Source organism: Epinephelus fuscoguttatus, linkage group LG21 (assembly GCF_011397635.1).
Source record: "Epinephelus fuscoguttatus linkage group LG21, E.fuscoguttatus.final_Chr_v1".
Taxonomy (NCBI): Eukaryota; Metazoa; Chordata; class Actinopteri; order Perciformes; family Serranidae; genus Epinephelus; species Epinephelus fuscoguttatus.
This window is the reverse complement of record NC_064772.1, coordinates 37,887,837-37,910,289: the sequence shown is the minus strand read 5'-3', so window position 1 is coordinate 37,910,289 and position 22,453 is coordinate 37,887,837. Positions and strand designations below refer to the sequence as shown.

The window sequence follows — 22,453 nt, the reverse complement described above, 5'->3', positions numbered from 1 at the left end:
GCAACAAAAGCGTGTGGTTAGGTTTAGGAAACAAAAACATATAGCTAGGTGTAGGTAACAAAAACATATGGTTAGGTTTGGGCAACAAAAGCATGGGGTTAGTTTTAAGCAACAAAAACACGTTAGTTTTAGGCAACAAAAGCACGTGGTTTGTTTTAGGCAACAAAAGCACGTGGTTTGTTTTAGGCAACAAAAGCATGTCGTTAGTTTTAAGCAACGAAAACACGTTGTTAGTTTTAGGCAACAAAAGCACGTGGTTTGTTTTAGGCAACAAAAGCACCTGGTTAGTTTTAGGCAACAAAAGCATGTGGTTAGGTTTAGGCAACAAAAGCACCTGGTTAGTTTTAGGCAACAAAAGCATGTGGTTGGTTTTAGGCAACAAAAGCATGTGGTTCATTTTAGGTAACAAAAGCACCTGGTTAGTTTTAGGCAACAAAAGCACGTGGTTAGGTTGAGAAACAAGCATCATGATTTGGCTCTTCATATCCAAAGCGAAGACCAGGCTACCAGCTGAAAGTCCGGGGTTTGTCCTGTAGGCACTATCCAGATCCTTGTATGAAGTTGTTACTGACAGTATTTCAAACTAACAGTGTCCTGTGGCGTATCATGCCACCACAATCGGTGTTGTCTCACCGCCAGGCAGCGAATCATAAAACTTCAAAAGGTTTCGGCCTGTCTGCATCACAAATTCACTCTGCCTGGCAGTGTGTCACACCACTGTGGAAGATGTTTTTTGGCATCAATGTCTGACGCCGAAATCATTGACAAAGTGACGGTATTGAATGACCTCAGATTGATTACAGGCTGGCCCGACTGTGATAACGTGTCACAGTGTCAGCAGGATCAGGGGGTCAGGGGTCATGGTGCAGCAGTAGAAAGTTAGGATTTGTTAATGCAGTGTAAATCTGTAGAGGTTTCTCTTAAGATAGAAGTACAAGGATTAGCGTGTGTGTGTGTGTGTGTGTGTGTGTGTGTGTGTGTGTGTGTGTGTGTGTGTGTGTGAGTTGGGGGGGGCAAGGCGGGGAGGTGGTGGGTTTCTCAAAATTAAATGGCTCCCCACTTCCTTGTAGAAAGAAAAATCAATTGTGACATTCTCTAGACAGTGTACACCACATTTAATTAGCACAGAGACACGTGGGAGAAAGCCAAATTATCCAATAACTGAGGAATAGACACGGGTTGGTTAGGCCAGGCCGAAGGAGGGCGATGGGGGAGGCAAAAGGAGAGCAAATGGGAGATAATAGGGAGGCAGCAAGGAGGTAAAGGGGAGGCAGGCGAGGCAAGAGAGAGGTGAAGGGAAGTACGGGAGAGGAGAGGACGGGGTGAGAAAGGGAAAGTGGAGGCAACGAGAGGGAAGGGACGGGAGGAGGCGTGGAGACAGGGAGGGCGAGGGAAGGTGAGGGAGGTGGGAATGAGTTGTGTGTGGGAGCACACGGCTCCTGTCCATTTATTTTGTAGTTTAGCCTAATTTCTCACTGCAGATGCCAGTAATACCTGTCAGCACCTCTGCAGCTAATTGTGCCATTCACCGTGATGGAGTCGAGCTTATGCTCTCACTGAAAGAAGCGAGCAGCACACTAATCTTATTAGGTGAAAGTAAACTCCATCTTCAAGCCTGAAAGGGTTTAAACAGGTTTTCTCCTTTTACTTTCCAATGGAGTCACCTTTAAAGATTTGGGAGTTTATTGTAAATAAAGTGTCACAGACAACTGATACCAGTTCACATTTTTCTCTTGTCTACACCTGTACTATTGTCACTGATACTATGTTTTTCATTTTTATGTTTTTGCCCTTTTTCTTTATGTTTTTATTTCTATCATGCAGAAAAGGCAGTGGACACACAGATTGTTTAATCCTAAAATATATCATCTATTATTGGAATTACTTGCTTTAATGTCAAGCAAGTTTCAAACTGTAAATTTATTTATGCACCACAAAAAACTCTCTGTGGACAACATTTAGGCTCAGATAGGCTGGTAGGTCATGAAAATAGAATCAGCTGTAACTCGACTGCTCCTTTCTATCCTCATCTCAATCTATTGACTAATTTTTTACTCTGTTTTCTGTTTTGCACGACCAACCATCATCATCCTCACTGTGACCTCGTCACATGTCCACGTTTGGTCATGGACTTTCCACGTCCACATATGACGTCCAAGGTACCCTGGGTGTGTTGGCTGTTGACGTTCTGGGACGCCGTGTCAACTTCAGCCTGGTACATGCATTGTCTGTTTTCAAAATACACTTCTGTTTTCACAGGAAATGTACAGTTTGATACAGTCTCTTTCAAAATAAAAGCACTGCGTCGGTTCAACACCACAGATTTACTTTCTTTTTCTTTTAACAACAAACACACATGTTTGGGTTTAAGAAAAAAGAACAGGGTTCGGCTTTAGAGTCTTACGGTACACGAGCACCACTCTTTCGGGTGAAAGTCGATGTTTGTTGGACCCATCCACCCCATTCAGACTTTAGCTGCCTTAACTTTCCTCCTTGTCCCGCCACATTTCCCCCTGACGCTGCCGGTTGCTGTTAAACTGTAACGGCAACTAGCCTCGTATCACGCTGACATTAAAGGACGCCTTTTTTTTGTTGGATTCTGATACCGCAAGTCACTACCCAGGTGCCAGATTTCGACAACTTCGGAGACCAGGCTCATCCAACGGTCCTTTTCCTTACATATGTACTGGCTGTGTTGACTCAGTGCGTGTCAGCCTATCATAGCAGGGATTTGCATCTCCATGCAACAGGGCTACCCACTTGGAGGTCTGTCTTCAAGAACTGTTTCCAAACTTTGTAGTTACTCCAAAAAAATATATTTTTTTGTAAAGGATTATCAAACAGAAGAGCCATATGAAAATGCCAGAAAGCATTATTCAAACCTGGAACCCTCTTGCTGTAAGGAGATAGTGCTAACAGCTGAACCACCGTGTATATGTTTTCACATATAGCTACAATTACGAATTTTTAAAAGCATGATTTTTGTAAATTTTATATATTATTACTCTGTTGTTGAAATGTCATTACATTTGGTGAATAATGCAGAACTACTGGTTTAGAACTCGAAATTCAAACGTTTAGGTCTTGGGACTTGAAAGGTGGAACGGACATCTGATCAGGATCCTCCTGGGAGCCTCCCGTTAGACGTGTTGCAGGTACGTCCCACTGGTAGGAGGCCTCGAAGCAGACCCAGAACACTCTGGAGGGATTATATATCTCATCTGGTCTGGGAACACCTCAGGATCCTCCAGGAGGAGCTGGAAAGTGTTGCCGGGGAGAGGGACGTCTGGGGTGCTTTGCTTGGCTTGCTGCCCCGAGACCTGGCCCCAGATGAAAATGGATGGATTGACTTGGAACTTAACTGTCTTGAGTTGGGCAAAGACTTGAGGCTAACTTGTGACTTGTAACACAATGACTTGATCCCACCTCTGGTGTTTGCTCTACTTTCCTCTGACTGAGAGGAAGGACACACTGACATTTCTTTGACACTATATTAGCTTTCACTCCGTTAAGTGTCCTCAGGTGACAAATCTGCTGTTCGCTCACAGGTAAGGCACGGAGAGGAGCACAGACACTTTCAGAGGCTAAGAGTGTATCCTCAAAGCACATACTTTCATTGGTGTACATCAGTGTCATACACTATGTACGCTACGCTCTTCTTGCGTGGTGCACTAATTTCAACAGTGTGGTGTTGTCTCAAATTCTTCTTCTTCTTCTTCTTCTTCATCTTCTCTTTTTAAAATGGTGAATTGCAAACGGACGGTGGAGCACTATCGCCAACATCTGAACACTATCTTCGCCCACACATACACCAAACTCATGCCACAACTTCAATGTCATGTTTACTGGGTTTAGCAGACACTTCCCTCGAGGCCTTTTGCTTCATTTCCACAGAATGGTTCGTCCTGACTGTCTCTTGATTTCGTGTTGTTACTGCACATACTACGCGTCAATCTGGGCAAGATCTCAGTTGATGAGCTGATGCGTTCTCATCCCAGCTCGTCAAATATATCTGCTTTGTCAGTGCCGCTCACGTCTATCTATGACACACAAGGTATCCTCAAACTATTCACAAACTTTGCAAATGGAAAACCAAAAAGGAGAATGGCTCCAAGCAAGTCGATCTGAGCTGTACCATGTGGTGGAAATGAGGCCTTTGTTGTGTTGTATTGTTGTGTCATTTCTACTGTTATGAACCTGTACTATGAGCATGGTGTGTGTTGGAGTGTGTGTGTGTGTGTGTGTGTGTGGGGTGGGGGGGGGCTGCAATTCCAGCATGATGATTTGTTGACTATAAGCAGGCCCCTGTGCTGATGTGCTGTCAGCCGGGCCCCTGCCTCCATCTGGAGCTCTACTAGAGGTGCGAACATAGTCTTCAGCAGTCTCCTTCACCGCCCTTCACCACTGGTTGCACCTTGTTAAATTTGCAGCTCCATTTCCAAACACTACAGAGCTGTTATGGCAAATGTTCCCCCTCCTCGCCTGAGCCATGAAGACATACACAGTGATATGGTCAAAAGCTCCAGAACAGAGTGCGTAGACGTTGAGCTGAGAGTTGTTGTTGTTTCCAAGGTCAAGAAGGATCTGATTTCACTGATCCTCATTTCAAACCCTTGTTGAACAAAATCCTTATAGTAGATGTGAAAATAAATAATGCATTACGTGTCATAATATTGAACCAACACGTCTCTCTTCATCTTCATCCTCCACCTCTTCTTCCTCTCTTTCAGCCCCAGACTTTGGGGAGTATTTTTTTAAATACTGGGTACCTGCAGGTACAGTAACGGTAACAGACCTGTCCTGTGTCAAGAAACAGCCTTGCCAAGACTCCCAGAGGAAACTAATTTACAGCAGGAGAGAGCATGGCACTGGGGGCAAATAATGAGACAATGGGCCCCTGGGCACAGATATGCAAAAGGCCCCACCACCTCTACTACATGCACTGTAAAAAAAGGTTTTGGAGTGTGGTAAATAAAACCCAAGCATTTGAAATTTAATTAAGTAAATTAGTCAGCAAGCAAAATAATTAATAATAAAAAAAATACTGTAACAAATGCAACGTAAAAAATAGAATAAAATACATTCCAAAATATTTTATAATCCCTGCACTCAGGGTCCAAAATTAACACCCACCTAGCTAGCTAATGCACCCATGGAGGTACCCTGCACTGCCTCTGCTGCGCTCCCTGACATCTGGAGAAGCCGAAAACTTTGTTGATTAGACTGTCTGTCCAGCCCCTGAAGATCTCTCTCTGTGAAACATGACAGCTACAGTTGCTTGGACGATAGTGTTATGGAAACTTAAGGGCAAACTTTGCTGATTTTCAACCAACTCTGTGTCAATGCAATGTGGGCAGTGTATGTAGAGAAAAATCTGGCGGAGCTCTGCTGGCGAATACACAGTGAGTTTAAATGTTTGCCACACAGGAGGAAGACGAACACCATTCATCTGCACAGTGTTACGCCCCAAAACTCCATCACTGACCCAAAATAACCACATTAGACATGTTTAAGCAGGACCAGCAGTCCCCACACCAGAGGCCTCTCTCCTCTGCTGCTGCCACAGGAGCTCTGAACCACCTCCTCCATGCCAGGTGTGCTGCACCTCGTTAACTAACGCAGCACACCTGGGCAGACCTGCAAGGGAGGGAGAAGGGACATCAGCACAGAACACACACACACACACACACACAGCTGTAACACACATGTTGCTGGTTCAATGGCTGATAAACACGGGAAGCATTACACATGACAACAAGACACATACTGCAGATACATGAGCAAGGAGTAGGGCATTGAAACCCAACATCCTGCCTCTAAGGAGAGGTGAGAAGGTTTATTTTTACTCAGTGGTTTTTGGTCAGGTTGGTGTTCGGTGCCACTGTTGAACTCACACTGGGCTGTTTTAAAGGGCACCCAGCTCTTTACACCAGCACCTGACTTCCTGCATGCCGCCACAGTAGGCTGGGCAGCAGTAGCTCAGTCCACAGGGACCTGGGTTGGGAACCAGAGGGTCGATAGGTCAAGTCCCTGTCCTCTCCAAATATGGAGCTGGAGAGCCGAAACCTCAGCTTCTCAGGATGCCTGTCTGTGGCCTCGTTCTGACATCTCTCCATCTCATAGGACAACTTTTGGCATGTGTGTGTATTTCAGGCCTGTGTGTGAGAAAACTGACATAAAAAAGTGAAACTTAATAAAGTGTATCCTCTTCTTCTGGCAGCCAATCACATCTGGTACTCTGCTTTCGTCATGCTGAAGTGGGCGTGGTTTCATCTGAAGTGGGTTGCATTTGGTGTCCTTCAGCCTGTGAGAGAGCCACAGAATTAGATACATGTGATAAACTTTATTAATTCTTTAGAAAGAAAGTTCAACAGAGAAAAGAACCAGACAGAAGGGATTCAGTGGTGGGAGGTGTAAAGTCTCGCGCCATTGACATCAGACAACGTAACCCCTCGACAGAAGACTATAGAACAAGAAGAAGACCAAAGATCTCCCCTCTCATTTCATTCACCCTCTTCCTCTCGGTCCCTTGCTGCCCCTTTGTCGGGCGAACAGGCCGGCAGCCGACATCAGCTGAATCCCCGAGCCACACAGAACTATAGAAGGCAAACATCCAGCCGACTCTGAAAGAAACTCAGAATTAACAACAAACTCTGAACCTGGGGGAAGGCAGCGCCGGCGGACAGGTGGGACGAATGGAGATGTTACCACCCAGCTGCCTGCTGAGAGAGAGTGAGCAACATTATCTAGTATGCAGTTGTTGTAGGACATTTTTACCTGACAGCCAACATGCACCAACACATGCTGTACACACATGAAGAGTTTGACTCCACTTAGCTTTACTTCATTCAGAATGTATTGGCTCATCAGTGTAACTGGCCTATAACACAACGTGGATCATAATTTTAAATGTACATTATAATCTTCCTATATAATGAGGAAAACTCTGTGTGTGTGTGTGTGTGTGTGTGTGTGTGTGTGTGTGTGTGTGTGTGTGTGTGTGTGTGTTCCATGTTTTTCTCCTCACTGACTTGGTCAATCCATGTGAAATTTGGCACAGTGGTAGAGGGTCATGGGAGGATGCCAATGAAGCAATATTACATCAATTGGCCAAAGGGGGGCGCTATAGCAACCCACTGAAATGTCAAACTTTGAATGGGCATATCTCATGCCCCGTATGTGGTAGAGACATGAAACTTTGCACAGAGATGCCTCTCCTCATGAGGAACACATTTGCCTCAAGAACCCATAACTTCCGCTTATATAGATTTTCCGCCATTTTGAATTTTTTGAAAAACACTTCAAATTGATCTCTTCCTAGGAAGTTTGAGCAATCTGCATGAAACTGGGTGAACATAATCTAGGGACCAATATCTAAAGTTCCCTCTTGGCAAAAGTTGGAAAACTTCCTAAAACTGAGCTTCTATAAGGCAATGAATATTGCGGAGGGCGTGGCTCATCACATAAAGGTGTAGAACATCTCAAGGGTTTCACCCATCACCACGCAACTTTGTAGGCATATGACCACACATAATCTGAGGGGACCCCTCCATTATTGAGCCCATCAAACAAAATGGGGGCGCTAGAGAGCTCATTTCTTATCTAGGCCTAACCGCCATATGGATTTTTACTAAACTTGGTAGATATGTAGAACAGGACGCCTCAAGGTGACTGGAGAAATTTAACTCTAATTGGCAACTGGGTGGCGCTATAACAACAGAAAAATGCTTCAAAATGGCTAAAATGCGACCGATCGCATAGTCATTGAGGATTGGCATAGGTAGAAGGTGACAAAACTACCAGTGGGTATGGACTAGTTATATATTATTTCATAGGCTGGTCATCTTTATTGTTTAACGGCAGCATCAGAGGGAAATACCGCAGGACAACAACGAAAGCTAAGGTGGCGGATGTCTGAGTAGGGCAGCTGGGAGGGGTGGTGTGTCCAACAACCACAGACTTACACTCAGGAGGCAGGTGTTCACTTCCAAAAATAAAATCTTAACAAAACCCATCAAAGGCAGATATTGTATATTTTATGTAAATAATATCTCCAACTAAAATTTTAAATCTTTTAGACATGATCAATATTCACAATGAAAGAAACAAATGCATGATCTGTAGGTGATGTGCGTCTCTGTTTGAAACAACTGTCTGCTGTAAAAACCTTCAAACCTCACCTGAGATTCAAGTTACATTTATTTAGCTGACGTGATGGAAATTCAATGTACCTGAGATTCTGTCACTGTGTCCTTCTGTTGACTTCACTACACAATTAAACACTCTGACATGAACATTAATAACACTGATCTTTGAACTTCAGCTTGTTAGTATTAGACCTTTTTCCTGTTGACCTATTACGTCACAGACCAAACAATGGACATTCCGTGTTTTCTTCAGATCCATGTATTTTAAAATTTCTAACACTTTGAGCTGACGCAGCATGAACTGTGTCTCCTCATCCGTCCAGAAATGCACGGCTCTGGATGTAGATTTCTCCATGTTGTTATGTTGTGTTCACAGCAAACAAAAATTTCCATCGTGTTACTCGCACTAGTTTGAACACCAGAATATTTTGTGCATATAATCACTGAATCGATGAATGAACTTCCTCGGCAACATACATCCCAACAGGATCTCAATGCTGATTGGTTACCGCGATGTGAATTTGTCACTGAGATTCAGATTTTTCAACTCTTGTGAAGAGGCGTATGACGCAAAATTGTGCTATCAGCTTAATTTGTCTCGCTTGATTTGCGTATTTCATGTTGCATCCATCACGTCCATTGTGCTGCCCGGTGAGAATCTGCATTTAATCGCATCTTTATGTGAACTTTACGTGTAATCTACTCACGCAAATTGTTTTATTTGCACTCAGTATGAACATTACTGGCCTCTTCTTCTGCAAAGCACCTCGGCCGGTTTGGGTCTGATTTTGGTCGACTCTCAATCACATTATCTGGGTGTGTTAGTCTGACTAACATGCTTACATGTATTTTAAAAGTCTGGTTTCAGTCTGACTAACACAATAAATCTATTGCCTCTAATGTCATGTAAACATACTGAGTGTTTTGGATCCTCCTCAGCTGTTGGCAGCTCAGCAATCAGAGACACTGAGGTCTGATAGAAGGAGCTTGTTCTGGTCCTCCTTGATCTATTTCAGCCTCTAAAAGTCTGGACGTGTGTCATTTTTCAGTTGTCTGCTTCGCATTAGTCTGACAAACAGATACGCTTCAACTCTGATCAATACAACTGTCGGCTCCTGTTGTGTAGCAGGTTGTTCTTTACACACATAACTGGCAACTGAAGAGTCCTTTTGGGCTTCAGGTCTTTAATGTCACTACTCTGGTGAGTTTGGGCTGTGAGTGCAGTCAAAACACTTGTGGGTACACAACAGTGCTGTGACTGAGCTGATCCACTGATGGAGGACTGCTGCTGTGCCACTTACAGCGAGGGAAGATAAGGCGTACGCCCTGTGAGGCCTTCAGATGAGCCATTTCCAAGGTCAGTAAGGGCGCCGTCACACCTGACCTGTTTGGTTTGGTTGTGTCGTGACTGGCTCTTCCTGAACCAGAAATGGACTGTGGTGTTGATCAAAGCAAACACATGGTTAGATTTAGGAAACAAAAGGAAGTGGTTGGGTTCATGAGAAAGGAACAGTGTTTGGCTTTGAACCCTACAGCATGCGAACATTGACATTTGTCACCATAACTTTCATCCCTGTCGCACTGCATTTCCCCTGATGCAGCAGAGTGCCGCTAAACTATAAAGGCAACCAGCCGCATACCATGCCGACATTAAAGGACGACTTTTATCATCTGTGTCTGATGCTGCAAGTCACTGCCCAAGCGCCAGATTTCGACAACTTGGGAGTGAGACTGAGCTCCTCCAGTTCCTTTTCCTTGCTTCCTTAGGACAGCAGCAAAACAGCCGCTCTCTGCATATTAGCTTAAAACAGTACCAAGAGGGCTTCATCCTATCAATAGATCTGGATCTTGCTTTGCTTTTACTCTTTACTTTAATACACACAGTGATAATGTCTAGATTTTGGTGCTCTTGTTTACCCTTACCTCAGCGTGATATGATTTATATGACGATCAAATAGCTCAGTAAGTTGGGTCTTGGTCAGCTTCCAAACGGACTCTGGTGCGGTGCGTTTGTGTTGTGAAAGACGACGGACCAACCACAGGATTCCATGATAGCAGATGAGATTTTAACATCAACTAAATCACTAATAAATCCATCTGCTGATGGTGAAATCTGTCTGTCATCTCATAATTGCTCACAATAAAGGCCACGTTGTTGCGGTTTGACGTAGTAGGCCTCTTTCAAACCATCTGTCTTCCCTGTGCTGTGCCATGAGTATGTGGAGCGGTTGTTTTGTCTCACCAATGTACAAACCTGTGCATTCCTGGCTGCACTGAACTGCACACACTACATTGCTCTGCTGTTGTCTGGGTGTTTTGTCCTCAGGGTGGACAAGCTTCTGTCTCAGTGTGTTACTGAGTTTAAAGTGCACAGGGATGTAGTGTTTGTTGAAGATCCTCCTGAGGTTCTCAGACATTCCCACAACATAAGGAATGGCAATGTTGTTTTATTTTTGTGTCTCTCCCTCTCTGTGTGCTCTGGGTCTGTCTGAGGTTTTGGCAAAGGTCCATTTAGGATAGCCACAGGCTTGAAGTGCTTCCCGACTCAGGAGGTTCGCCTAAGACGCCAAATGTGCTAGGACCGCCACTACCCTCTGCTCTTAAGAATGCTCTTAAGCCTCCCGTCAAAGAAAAGCGCGTTTCCCAGATCGCTCTTAGCTTAAGACGATCTTTCACTAAGAAGGAGTTGTAAAACGAGCTGACCCACTCCTAACAGTCTTCTTAGCGACCAAACGCTCACAGCTCCAGCTGCATCAGGCACTTTAATAAGCAAGGAGATGTTAAAACAGTGCACAGCGTATATATTTTGATCTATTTTATACTTCAGATTTATATTGTTTAGCATTAATTGGTGACAGAAAAGAACAAATTTCATCCTGCAGGGAAACGCGTGTCCTTACTGTGCATATGACAATAAACACTTTGAATCTTGACTCTATATGTTTCATGAAGACCCTGTGTGCGCTCAGAGCTGTGGCACAAGTTACGCACCCAAATCTGGCGGAAGAAAATAATAATAAGACGAAAAATAAGTATGAGGAATAACAAGTGTGTTCCTGTATGTGCTGTGCACATCAGCCACACAAATCAAATGAATCATCATGACTATCATTTATCATAATTTGTCCGCACATATCCCACATCTGCATGCACATATCAGTTTACCACATCCAGAAAATGCGTCAGGGCGCAACAGAAACACATCCACCCTCCAAACCTGCGACATTCAGATATCAGGCAGCTGACAGGTGTAACTGAGCTCAGCTGGAACCTCATCAAGGGACGCTCCACCCGCTACTCTCGTGCTGCGATACGCCTCATCAACTAGTGTCTCCACACATCCGGAGGGCAACCCGGTGCAATTTGGCCCTCAGCCCAGAGGTGCAGTGCCTGGCTGCGCTGCTTCCTGGAGGTGCTGGGAGACGGCACCGGCCTCAGCAAGACGTCTGTGTTTTTTTGTTTAAATATAATACATTTCCTCATGATTCTCTTACCAAGATTTCTTATTTAGTTGTGGTCTTGTTTTCGTCATGAAAATAGGTCATTAACAAATATTTATGTCTTAGTTTTTCATTAGAATTATTAGAGCACACATACACACCAGCAGCAGGGAATTAGTGTGTTAGGTAGCAGCGCTGTGTGTGACTTATGCGCTGGTTAAGTGGTGGGTGATCAATGTGCCTGACATCGATTGATTTAGTTTCAGCACCGCGGTAGTGGCCAGCTCCAGTTAAGAGCTTCTTAAAGAGCGATGGTAAGAGCGACCCTAACAGCTGGGCTCCACCGGGCACGTCAGCAGCGCGACACATCTGCAGCGCGAGTCCCGTAGCAGCTCGCCACCCTGTTAATCAATTACAGCGACTCCACCGGCAACGGGAGCGGCGCGACAACCCCGTCTGTCGCACGACAACTCTCTATTTTAGGCGGCTCTTCTATTTTTGTCGCGCTACGCTCCTCTATGCGACCCTCCAGCAGATAAGAACTACATGAAATAGTGTGCTAAACGAGCACAATGTGTTTTTAAATGAATAAACCATTATCAGAGGTGATATGTGATGATTTTTTTTCATGCATTTACCCATGTTTATCCGTGACATTGTGTAAATGTCCGTGGTGGACATTTGAAAGCGAGTAGATGACAAACAGTACAGTAAACTTGTAGATAACTCAAACATATGTAGGCCTAATAACTTAGGTGGAAAATGCTTTAACATTTCATGGCTCAGCAAACGGTAAACAACCCCGCTGGCTTCTCTACATGTCGCTTCCGTACGCAGTCAGTGGAGCCCAAATGAATATGCCGCGACGCTATGCTGACGTGACGCTTACGTTTGCAGCCGGTGGAGCCCGGCCATAAGAAGGGCATTAAGAACGCATATGGGAAACACTCGTATCTTAGCAACCCTTCTTACCAAAGACGTTCTTAACTGAGCTCTTAAGTCTTAAGATCGCTCTTAACTGGGAAACGCAGCCAATGAGATTATCAGTGACTGTGTGTGTCTATGGATAACACAGCAGAAAAGAGTAAAGATCATCGTCAGATAACATCGTCACCACATCAGTATTATTCAGTTAACATAAGGAACAAGGCGAGATAATGATGTATATTTGTAGAATGTAATGTAGCATCAGTGGGACATCTGGTTACATGTGCATATTTATCAGTAGGTCTCTAATAAGAGCAATATGTTTGCTTTACTTTGTACATAGTGTCATTTGCAGTGTGGAAACTCATTGTGGAACACACACAAGTCCTCCTGAGGAGGTCCGAACAAGAAACAAATCAGACACACAGACACAGAGTGACTTCTGTCCATTTAATGGAGACATTGTTGAGGTAACAGTACACAGGTGACTGCTGTAAGACAGAAGAAGAGTGCAAAGTTTTTATAGTATTGCACACACCTGACACTGTTTCTACCGTACATATGCCTTTCATACCAATACACTGGTGAGGCTATAACTTCAAGACAGTCAGTGGTTACTGAACTAATGAGTGGATTAATCAGTTATTTAAAATCATTTCCTCTGCGCTCTTCTAGGATTCTGTACACGGGATAGGCAGAAAAAATAACAACAGTTTGTATCACTACAGTATTTACACATGATTCCAGTAAAAGTGACCCACATTGTCTATCTCTCAGATACATGACACTGTACATCGATACGCTGTTATTCTCTACTTCTGCATAGTGCTTTCAGTTCACATTGCAAATCTGTTCAGGCTGAAAAAGCACGAAGCCACACCAGAGCTGAGACTCAGCCAGTCAAACAACAGCAGGACACATATTAGAGGAGTCGCCTCTTGTTTTGGAGCCACTCAGCTGTGGTGGTTGCTGCTTGGTTGGAACTGGTAAATAACTATTTCCATTCATTTGTTTGTTGTGGGGAGAAACTCCTGAATGTGTAGTTTGTAGTTTCCACATTTGTAGCCAGATTCAGTGGTGAAGAGCCAAAGGACAGCGCTGGTACAAGCACAAGCATCCTGTCAGCCCGAAGCACCACTTTGTTTCTGTAATAAACAGTGTTTGCTAGATTTGTATTTTCTTGTACTATACTGTACATTTAGATTTTTAGCAAACAGACATACTGTATAGTAAATACTAGGGATGCACCATATTGGATTTTTTGCCGATATCCGATATGTAACAGCTCATTTGACCAATAACCAATACCGGCATTGGTATATCTATTTTTTCCCCACCTAACTTTAGTGGTCATCAAGTCTCTTCTGTAGTGGAATTAACATCATATTATACATGCATGCTCTTATTGTGACGGCCCACCAGCAGATGGAGACAGGAAATAGTATACATCATTCATTGTGCACTTTAAAGACGATATCGTCCGATACCGATTGCGTGCTAATATTATTATGCATCCCTAGTAAATACTGTACCAAGGTCGTGTTTGGTGGTTCCCAGCTTTTTACTCGCTGACATTTGCCCAGTCACAACACACTTCATGGAGAAAAAAACCAAAACAGAATATGTTCACATTCAGTCCAGGGCTCCGACAACCTCCGTGAGTGTGATACTTTCCCAACAGTCCAATCACTTCTGACAAACACCAACAGTCAGAGTTCGTAACTGGTTCATTAGAATGAAGAAGAATTCCTACTCAAAGGGACGCGAGTACCCAACAGCACAGATATTTGGTTTTTAATAACGCACTGCTGAATCTCAGGAAGCACTGAGTTAAAGCAGCTGTCGCACTCAACGTAATTCAGTGTACAGAAGTTCACAAATACTGAATATGGCAATGTGGTTAAAACAGTCTGACATCTTGACAAATACCCTTGCCACTACGGTGGGATGTGAAGGGATCAGTTTCATGATGTGTTGGGAACAAAGACTTAAAGCACTGGAAACAGTCTGGACTCAAAAAGGAAGCCGTATGCTTCTAGATATCTTATTTACATGTTGCATCCTGTTAGTTTGCAAACTGGTCAGCAGCTGTGTCACCTGGGCTTTGTTTGTGGTTAAAACAGTTTGAAAACTGTTCAGTTTGCTAGTTGTAGACTCTCTGCAGACTGCAAACAAACACGTTGTATGCAGGGCCACGGCCAGAATTTGAGAAGGGTAGGAGTCAAAAGTCTTCCAGTGAAACCCACCTTTCCTACAACAATCCTCCAACTTTTATCCACCAACATCAGGGTCTAACTGCCAGGCACAGAATTCTAGAGTAGGGGTCGGCAACCTTGGGCACGCGTGCCACCACTGTTGCCACTAATGGTATGCTAGCAATGAGTATGCAAGAATTTTTCTTGTGCAGGGTTTCCCACATTTATTTATTTGTGGCGGCCAATAACAACATCTGCTGCCTTGTATTTACTGTCAATTTTTGGACTGTTCATCAGTAGCGCTGTTGGAATATATAAAACCTTCCATTCGGTCATTCATTGTACACGTAACCTAACATAAAGCTCTAAATGGTCAGGCTCCTCTCCTGTGGAATCATCTTCCTGTTACGGTCCGGGAGGCAGACACCGTCTCCACATTTAAGACTAGACTTAAGACTTTCCTCTTTGATAAAGCTTATAGTTAGGGCTGGCTCAGGCTTGCCCTGTACCAGCCCCTAGTTAGGCTGACTTAGGCCTAGTCTGCCGGAGGACCCCCCTATAATACACCGGGCACCTTCTCTCCTTCTCTCTCTCTCTCTCTCTCTCTCTCTCTCTCTCTCTCTCTCTGTCTCATTGTGTCATGTGGATTACTGTTAATTTATTATGCTGATCTGTTCTGTACGACATCTATTGCACGTCTGTCCGTCCTGGAAGAGGGATCCCTCCTCAGTTGCTCTTCCTGAGGTTTCTACTGTTTTTTTTCCCCGTTAAAGGGTTTTTCTGGGGGAGTTTTTGCTTATCCGCATTGAGGGTCATAAGGACAGAGGGATGTCGTATGCTGTAAAGCCCTGTGAGGCAAATTGTGATTTGTGATATTGGGATTTATAAATAAAATTAATTGATTGATTGACATACTCTGGGCCGCTGTGCTGCTTAAAACCAATGCCTCAAACAACTTAAGGTGAGGGCCACACATTTTTATGGACTTACTTTATATTGCTACGGCACACTGGTTAACAAGAAAATTTAAAAATGGCACTTCAAATCAAAAAGCTTGCTGACCCCTGTAGCAACTTAGGGTGTAACATGAAGCTATTGCGTACATCTTTACCCTCTACCCTCTGCATTCGGATCGTACCAGGAGTAAACCTGATCACAAGCTGTCTGGACTGCATCATATTAAAGGGGAACAGAACTTAAAACTTAACTATCACGGCCAAGAAAAGTCGAACATGAGCTGCTCTCTCTCAAAACCAGAAAGTCTCAAACTTGTGATGTCATCGGGTGTAAGGTCTGTTGAAGTGTTCTCAGTTCTGAAACAGAAAATGTTCCTATATACTCAGAACGTTCCCCTTGGTGCTTTCAGTGTCATCTACAGTACATCTTTCTCCATTCACTGTCTAGAGCCGCTCCAGACTTTATACCCTATGACGTCACTAATTTGAGTTTTACCACTCTAGTTTTTGGATTTCGGACAGAGCTGTTTATGTTTATGATATTTTTGGACTGTCTCAGACCATAGGCATAACATGTAGATTAAAAAATGGGCATAGTTCCCCTTTAAATAGTTTTCTTCTGTCATTTATACGCATCACACATTTATCTATGAGTGTAGCTGCCAACTAAACAACATTAAAACGTGTACTTTAAAGGTGTAATATGTAGTTTTTCCACATAAAAATTTCTTAAAATGACTAAACCAATATTATATATTTTGTTTAGTTGTGTACTTTGATTATCAGAAATGTTTCCAACAATTTTTCAAACACAGATAAATATGAAATATTAATAAAAGTTACGGACCGTGTCATTAGGTCGCATGTCAATGGCGACGTAACTCCAGTTACCATAGCCTTTAAATGAAGGAGAAGAAGAAGAAGCAGACCGGATGAGACGTCAGAGAATGAACGTTACTGTTGCTAGGCTAAGCTAACTCGTCATGGATCATGGTTATGCACTGACGGTTGCTGCACCTTCTGACACCGAAGCTGTCCCGGTAAACAACCTGGTAAAATGGAAACGTACGGGTCAACCAAGCGATCCCAGAAGAATTTGGGATAAGAAGAGAGCTAAATCAAGGATAAATATTGGTGTGGCCTTTCCGAGATGGAGAGAGCTTCGTGAAAATCTAGGACTACAACTCGACGCCGACCTCTTGTGTATTCTGCTAGACAGGTAAGCAAACATCTGGCTGATGTTATCGAAATATTAATCATTTCCACCAGTGTATTGCAAGCACTGCTGCCCGCCAGGGCACCAGCGCTCCGGCCAGCGGCCTCTGCTGCAGAACGGTGTGGAGCGGAGGCTGGCTAACCACAACATCTAACGATAGCATGAAATGAACTGCATTTATAAAAGAGGCAGAGGAATAGCTAAACATAAGACGCACTGAGCAAGAGAGAGCAGCAGAGAGGGAGAAGCCATCGCTAACTGTAAAGCTAAGTAAGCTAAGTAAGTATCTGTTATATGACTACAACTCCCATGATCCCACGCTACTTCATGATGTGAGCACCAAAGAATAGAGTAACTCATTCAGATTTACCAAAAGAAAAAGGGGGTGACTCCTGACCTCTGAAGTGGTCTTAAAGTCAGAATATGTATCTATTCCTCAATTACCCTCTAAGTTATTCCTTTAGTTTGTAAGGGTCCACCAATCACAAGAATCCAAAGAGTTTTCTCCTAAAAAATTAATTCAAGTTGTGAGTATTGTTTCCACCCCTAGAAGCTCCTGTGTTGGCTGGGTTTCCTAAAGTGATGGACTGTTTCTATACGTAGGTGGAGTGTAGTGCAGTGGGGTGAGTGATACACTTGGTGGGTGATCTGGAGTGGCTATGACGCCCAGTAGCTACTTGCAGTATGGAGAGCAGTCAGGTGCCTCTCAGAGGGATGTATTTGCGACAGTACCCAAATAGCTGTGAGGACCATGAGCATGTGGATGTTTATCAAAGCTCAGTGGGGCAAACTTGATCAATAGAGACTGATACAAATACTGCACGTGGCACAAATGAGCTCAGATGTTTTGCTGAAACAAATAAGCGGTGCAGTATTATAGTTACACTCAGATGACAGTAACAAACACACATTCTGTTAGGATCCCTGGGTCTCTTGTCTGTTTCCCCTGTCTGTGTTTGTTTTCCAGGGCGTGGCTCTCTGGTCACCCTCCTCCTACCTGAGTTTTCCCTCCACATATCAAGCACACCTGAGATCAATCTGACTCCTGCTGCTTATAAACGCTGGTTCTTCACTTCAGTCTTCGTCAGATCGTCCCTGTGCCAACACGATGCTCGAGCTCTTGACCCCTTTTGCTCTTTTTGAAACGTTTTACTGAATTTTTCTGACTGTGTCTCTCCTGTGCCTCGATACCAGTCCATTCCCTCTGTTTGTCAGCCACGCCCTGGAAATCTGCTTTTGTGTTTTTTGAGGACTCAGCTAAAAGACCTGCCTGCCCGCTCCTCCATCAAGTTTTGTTTCAGTTTTTCCTCTACAATAAATTGTACTAGTCTTTTTAACTAACATTTTGGGTCCTTAAACCAGTTAATTATCAGACATTCAGGAGCTGAGAGGAGTGATGCAACTGAAGGACAAAGATCCACCGCACATGTTATTTTGATGGTTTTGAAATTTTGCAATTTTTTTGATAAGAGTCTACTTTTTTAAAGCAATCCCTAACATTCTTTTTCCAATCACATTTCAAAATTACAAATATAATTAGCACAACATCCGTCTGTTGTGGACCCTACAATTAACACAATTCATGGTGTTTTCACAGAATATGCAGTTAGGTAGCATGTTTTTAAGATGCTTAAATTTTCTTTACATACGAGTTTAACAGATACTAAAATTACAGATCTTTCTTGTCTTATTTACAAATACTTCAATATAGTATAAATCCTCTACATCTGCAACAACAGCAGCTCGACAGCTGTGCTGAATTAGCTGATAAGCATATTTGAGAGTGAGCTTCAGTTGTGTGAAATAGATCCTCCACAGCAGACTCTAGCTCCTTTTACACTGCCAGATTTTCGGCAAATGTTGGGCCATTTTGCCGGCAAGCTGCGAGCGTTTAGACACACAGAGCCGGATTGGCGAGTTGATCCGAGGTGCCCAATTTTCCGCCTCGTAGGGTAGACATATTGGTGGAGCCTTTTTGTTTTAAAAAAGAACGAGGCGGCCTTCCACCACGGGAGGAGCTGTTGATGACTTGTGGGAGGAGCTGTTGATGACGCCGCACGTGCGAGCCACTGGCGGTGGATAAACAGGAAACAGCTGATAGCAGGAATTAGCGAGCAGCTAGTAGCAAGAGGGAAACACAAACCTGACAGACACTGTAAAGATGAGCAACTGGGGAGACAAGGAATTGCGCGCCCTCCTTGTCCTCGCAAACAAAGAGGCCATTAACCGTCAGATGACGGGGACGGTGAAGAACGGGCCGACTTACGAGAGAATCGCCGAAGGACTGACCAGCCGCGGCTTCCCTCCCACGTCACTGTTTACGTCACACGCTGAGCTACACGTTTTGTTACTTGCTCACGCCCCCCATTGCCCCGAAAAAGGCACATTCTGTATAAACAAAAGTAGGTAGGCGGCATTTTGCTGCACTCCCCGATTTTGTTTTTATACTGCCAATGCTGAAAAAACACTGATTGGGCTTTCCTGCAGATTTGCACAGTTCCTGTTTAAAAAGGGCTTTAACAGGTGTTGTAGTTCTTTTAATTATATGGACATACGCAGGGAAACGGGGACTTTTTGGATTGATTTTGTTCAATGTGGATATATAATAACGGAGGAGATAAAATAGGTTAGATCCATTAGAACACCATTTGATGAGGACTGTGACTTTTTTTCTGAACATTGTTACTGTATTTGTATATTTTATTTTTTGAGTCAAAGTATGTATGTTGAGTTTTTGTCAGTCACTGGCAACAGTTTCATGTTGCTGATGAAGCACTTTTGTCATGTAGTATTTTTCCTACTGTCCACTCTAGAAAGTTTGTCACAGTTTTGTTGCTAAATAATTTTAAAAAACAACACTATCATTTAATCACCTGTTTCACGTACCCTGAGGTGCCGTCTCTGTGCTGGGCTTTTCCTTTGTGCTGGTTAGCTAGAAGATAAGCTCACTGGCAGCAATGTTATTAGTTTAAGTTTCTTCATTTGAGGCTTGGGAGGGTTTTAATGTTAAACTTTGGCAAAGGAAAAACAAAGGCTGAGTTCTTAGTTAACTTGATATTATTAGCTTGTTATGATTGCTTTAAGTCTGAGTTTTATACTATGTCAAGTATCATCCTGGCACCTGCTTATGCATATTCATAAGCTAAAAATGGTTGTCAACAATAAACTGTGATCTGAGACGGACGCTGCAAAATGTACGTCTCTGGAATTGTTCATTAGCTGTGTTTGATATCTGTCAAGCTGAATGGACTCCTAATAGATTTTATTCTGGTCCAAAGACTGAAATACTTTCCGTGAGAGAAAAGGGCACTGGACTGATTCTAGAATATCACTGTAACACATAAAGCAAACTGTTGCTTAGAAGAAACGACATGCTGAATGCACTTGCTGCTGTTAACAACTTTTTCCAGCTGTGTTCCAGCAGCATCTGTTCATATGAGGCTACGCTCGGCACCAACACTGTTTTTTATTGCTGCACTCGGCCAGCACTGTTGCTACTAGTGATGGCCAAATGAAGCCTCATGAAGCATTTTCTTTATTTCATGAGCCCACTAGATGGCGCTTTTTGTTCAACTAAAGGTTGAAAGCACACTGAATTGCCATTCTTTGAGCCTCTCTCTTTAAACCATGAGCGCCATCTAGTGGGCTCAGAAAATAAAGAAAATGCTTCATGAGGCTTCATTTGGCCATCACTAGTTGCTACTAGTGCGATTCCACTAATTTCAGATGCATCCTAAGTCATTTCAGTGAGGAACTCGGCCTGTCTGAAGGTCTTACAAATGTGTCGGACGTATTCCTCCCTTCCACATGAAACACTGGCAAAGTATTATAAATGCAACACTGTTCACATCCATGTTTACTAGAATGCAGTCTTCCGTTCCCTGCAGCATATCTTGGCGTCTTAGAAGAATAGTGTGAATCCCTTGGCAAGAGTGTGCACCACCCTACTTGAGTGCGTGCATGTGCATGTGCACAAGATAAACTAGAATGGCACACACCGAGGCTAACAGTCGAAGAATGCTCTAATACGACTGCTTTCTGTGTAAAGTTTGAGCAACTGCATGTGTGAGCTCGTCCAGAGGGTTACTGCTGGACGTGGATTGTGATATGAAGTCATTGTATTTCTGCTAATTAGCTATGGTTCATCACTTTTGAACATCTACTGGATTTTAACATGGATGGCATTTATCTCACAATATTAAAAGTTCAAGTATTTGAATGTAATAGGTTCTTCCTCGGGCCATGTCTCACACACGCCCACCAAGTTTCATGACCAAGTTACATGATGGGTAACCCGCAAAAAAAAAAACATGTGTGTATATATATGAATCCATGGGTAAAAATGAACTAAACGTGGGCAGGCAGCAGCAAAAATATATTTTTTAGTTTTCAGAAAGAAATGCAGTATAATCACTGTAATCAAGCTGCAGCTCCTTTTATTTTGAAAGTCAGTGACACTAGTGTAACCTTTGGTCACCGTGGTCACATTGGTCACCGACGTGGAGGACTCCAGCCATGACACTTTGCAGCCCGAGGATGAGGTGGCAGCCTACATGGAGTTGGGATCCTTTGGAGGTTTGATGGTGGTGGAAGGAGCATGCTAACATGTTTCCTAACCTGGCAGTGATTGAATGTTTTCACCATCCAGTCAAAGAGACGTCCAATTCAAGAACGGAGAACCAGCTTCATGTGAGGGACTGGAGCCTGGGGGGGTTTGATTGATCTGGGGTGCAGGTTGGGTCATGGGACTTTTATTAACGGGTGCGGGAGGGTGTGGCTTTGACTACGGAGTTTTACGGCTATGGGCGGATGCAGGTTTATAAAAATGGACCTGTGCAGGACTCTGGGGGAGATTACTGAGTAGACAGTGGGTATACTCTTCCTTTCATTCCGATGCCTTTTGGGCAAATAGGTGGGTATACTGTCCACGGCCAGAGAAAGAGGTGGGTATAGCCGCATGTACCCTCCACTACACCTCTGCCCTCAGACAGAAAAAAAACTTCACAGGGAACCATTAAGTGCTCAGGACTGCACTGTCTGAAGTTCAACATGGCCGCCCTCACTTCCATCTTCCACTAAGAGTTTCTCTGAATGCCACCCAGCAGACAGCAGAGAAAAACTCAACAGGGGCCTTCGTTGTAATCAGATTTATTTCTCCCACATATTCACCCTCTGTTAAGTTTGACATAAACCAACAAAGATTTTCCCGCCAAGTTTTCAGTTCATGTGGGGAAGGTTTAAGTTTTTTTAAGTATCTAATCTGGATACAAGACATCCTGGGTAAATTAAGCTTACGAAAAAGTAATGCACTCACATTCGTACATATCCCACATATTTTGAAAGGCTGCGATCACGTGACCAATGTGCTGATGGCAGTAAACAAGAAGCAGTCCTGAGTGCTTGTAAGGAGGCGGGATAGGGTGGTGGATGCGTCACAAAAAAACAGACTTTCTCCCGGGACTTTCCCCTGGAGCCCCATGTTAAGATTCGTGTGAACATTTAAGGTGCGTTCTCACCATGTTTGTTTTTCTAAACCTAACCTAACATTAATTACGCTACTGTACGTTGAGGA

The 22,453-nt window shown here is 43.6% G+C and overlaps 1 protein-coding gene across 1 annotated transcript in view; it reads right to left on the bottom strand.

Annotated features, from left to right (window-relative positions):
- The window catches only part of LOC125882018 (uncharacterized), a 381,147-nt gene that overhangs the window by 54,923 nt on the left and 303,771 nt on the right, over positions 1-22,453 (bottom strand). The window lies entirely within an intron of this gene.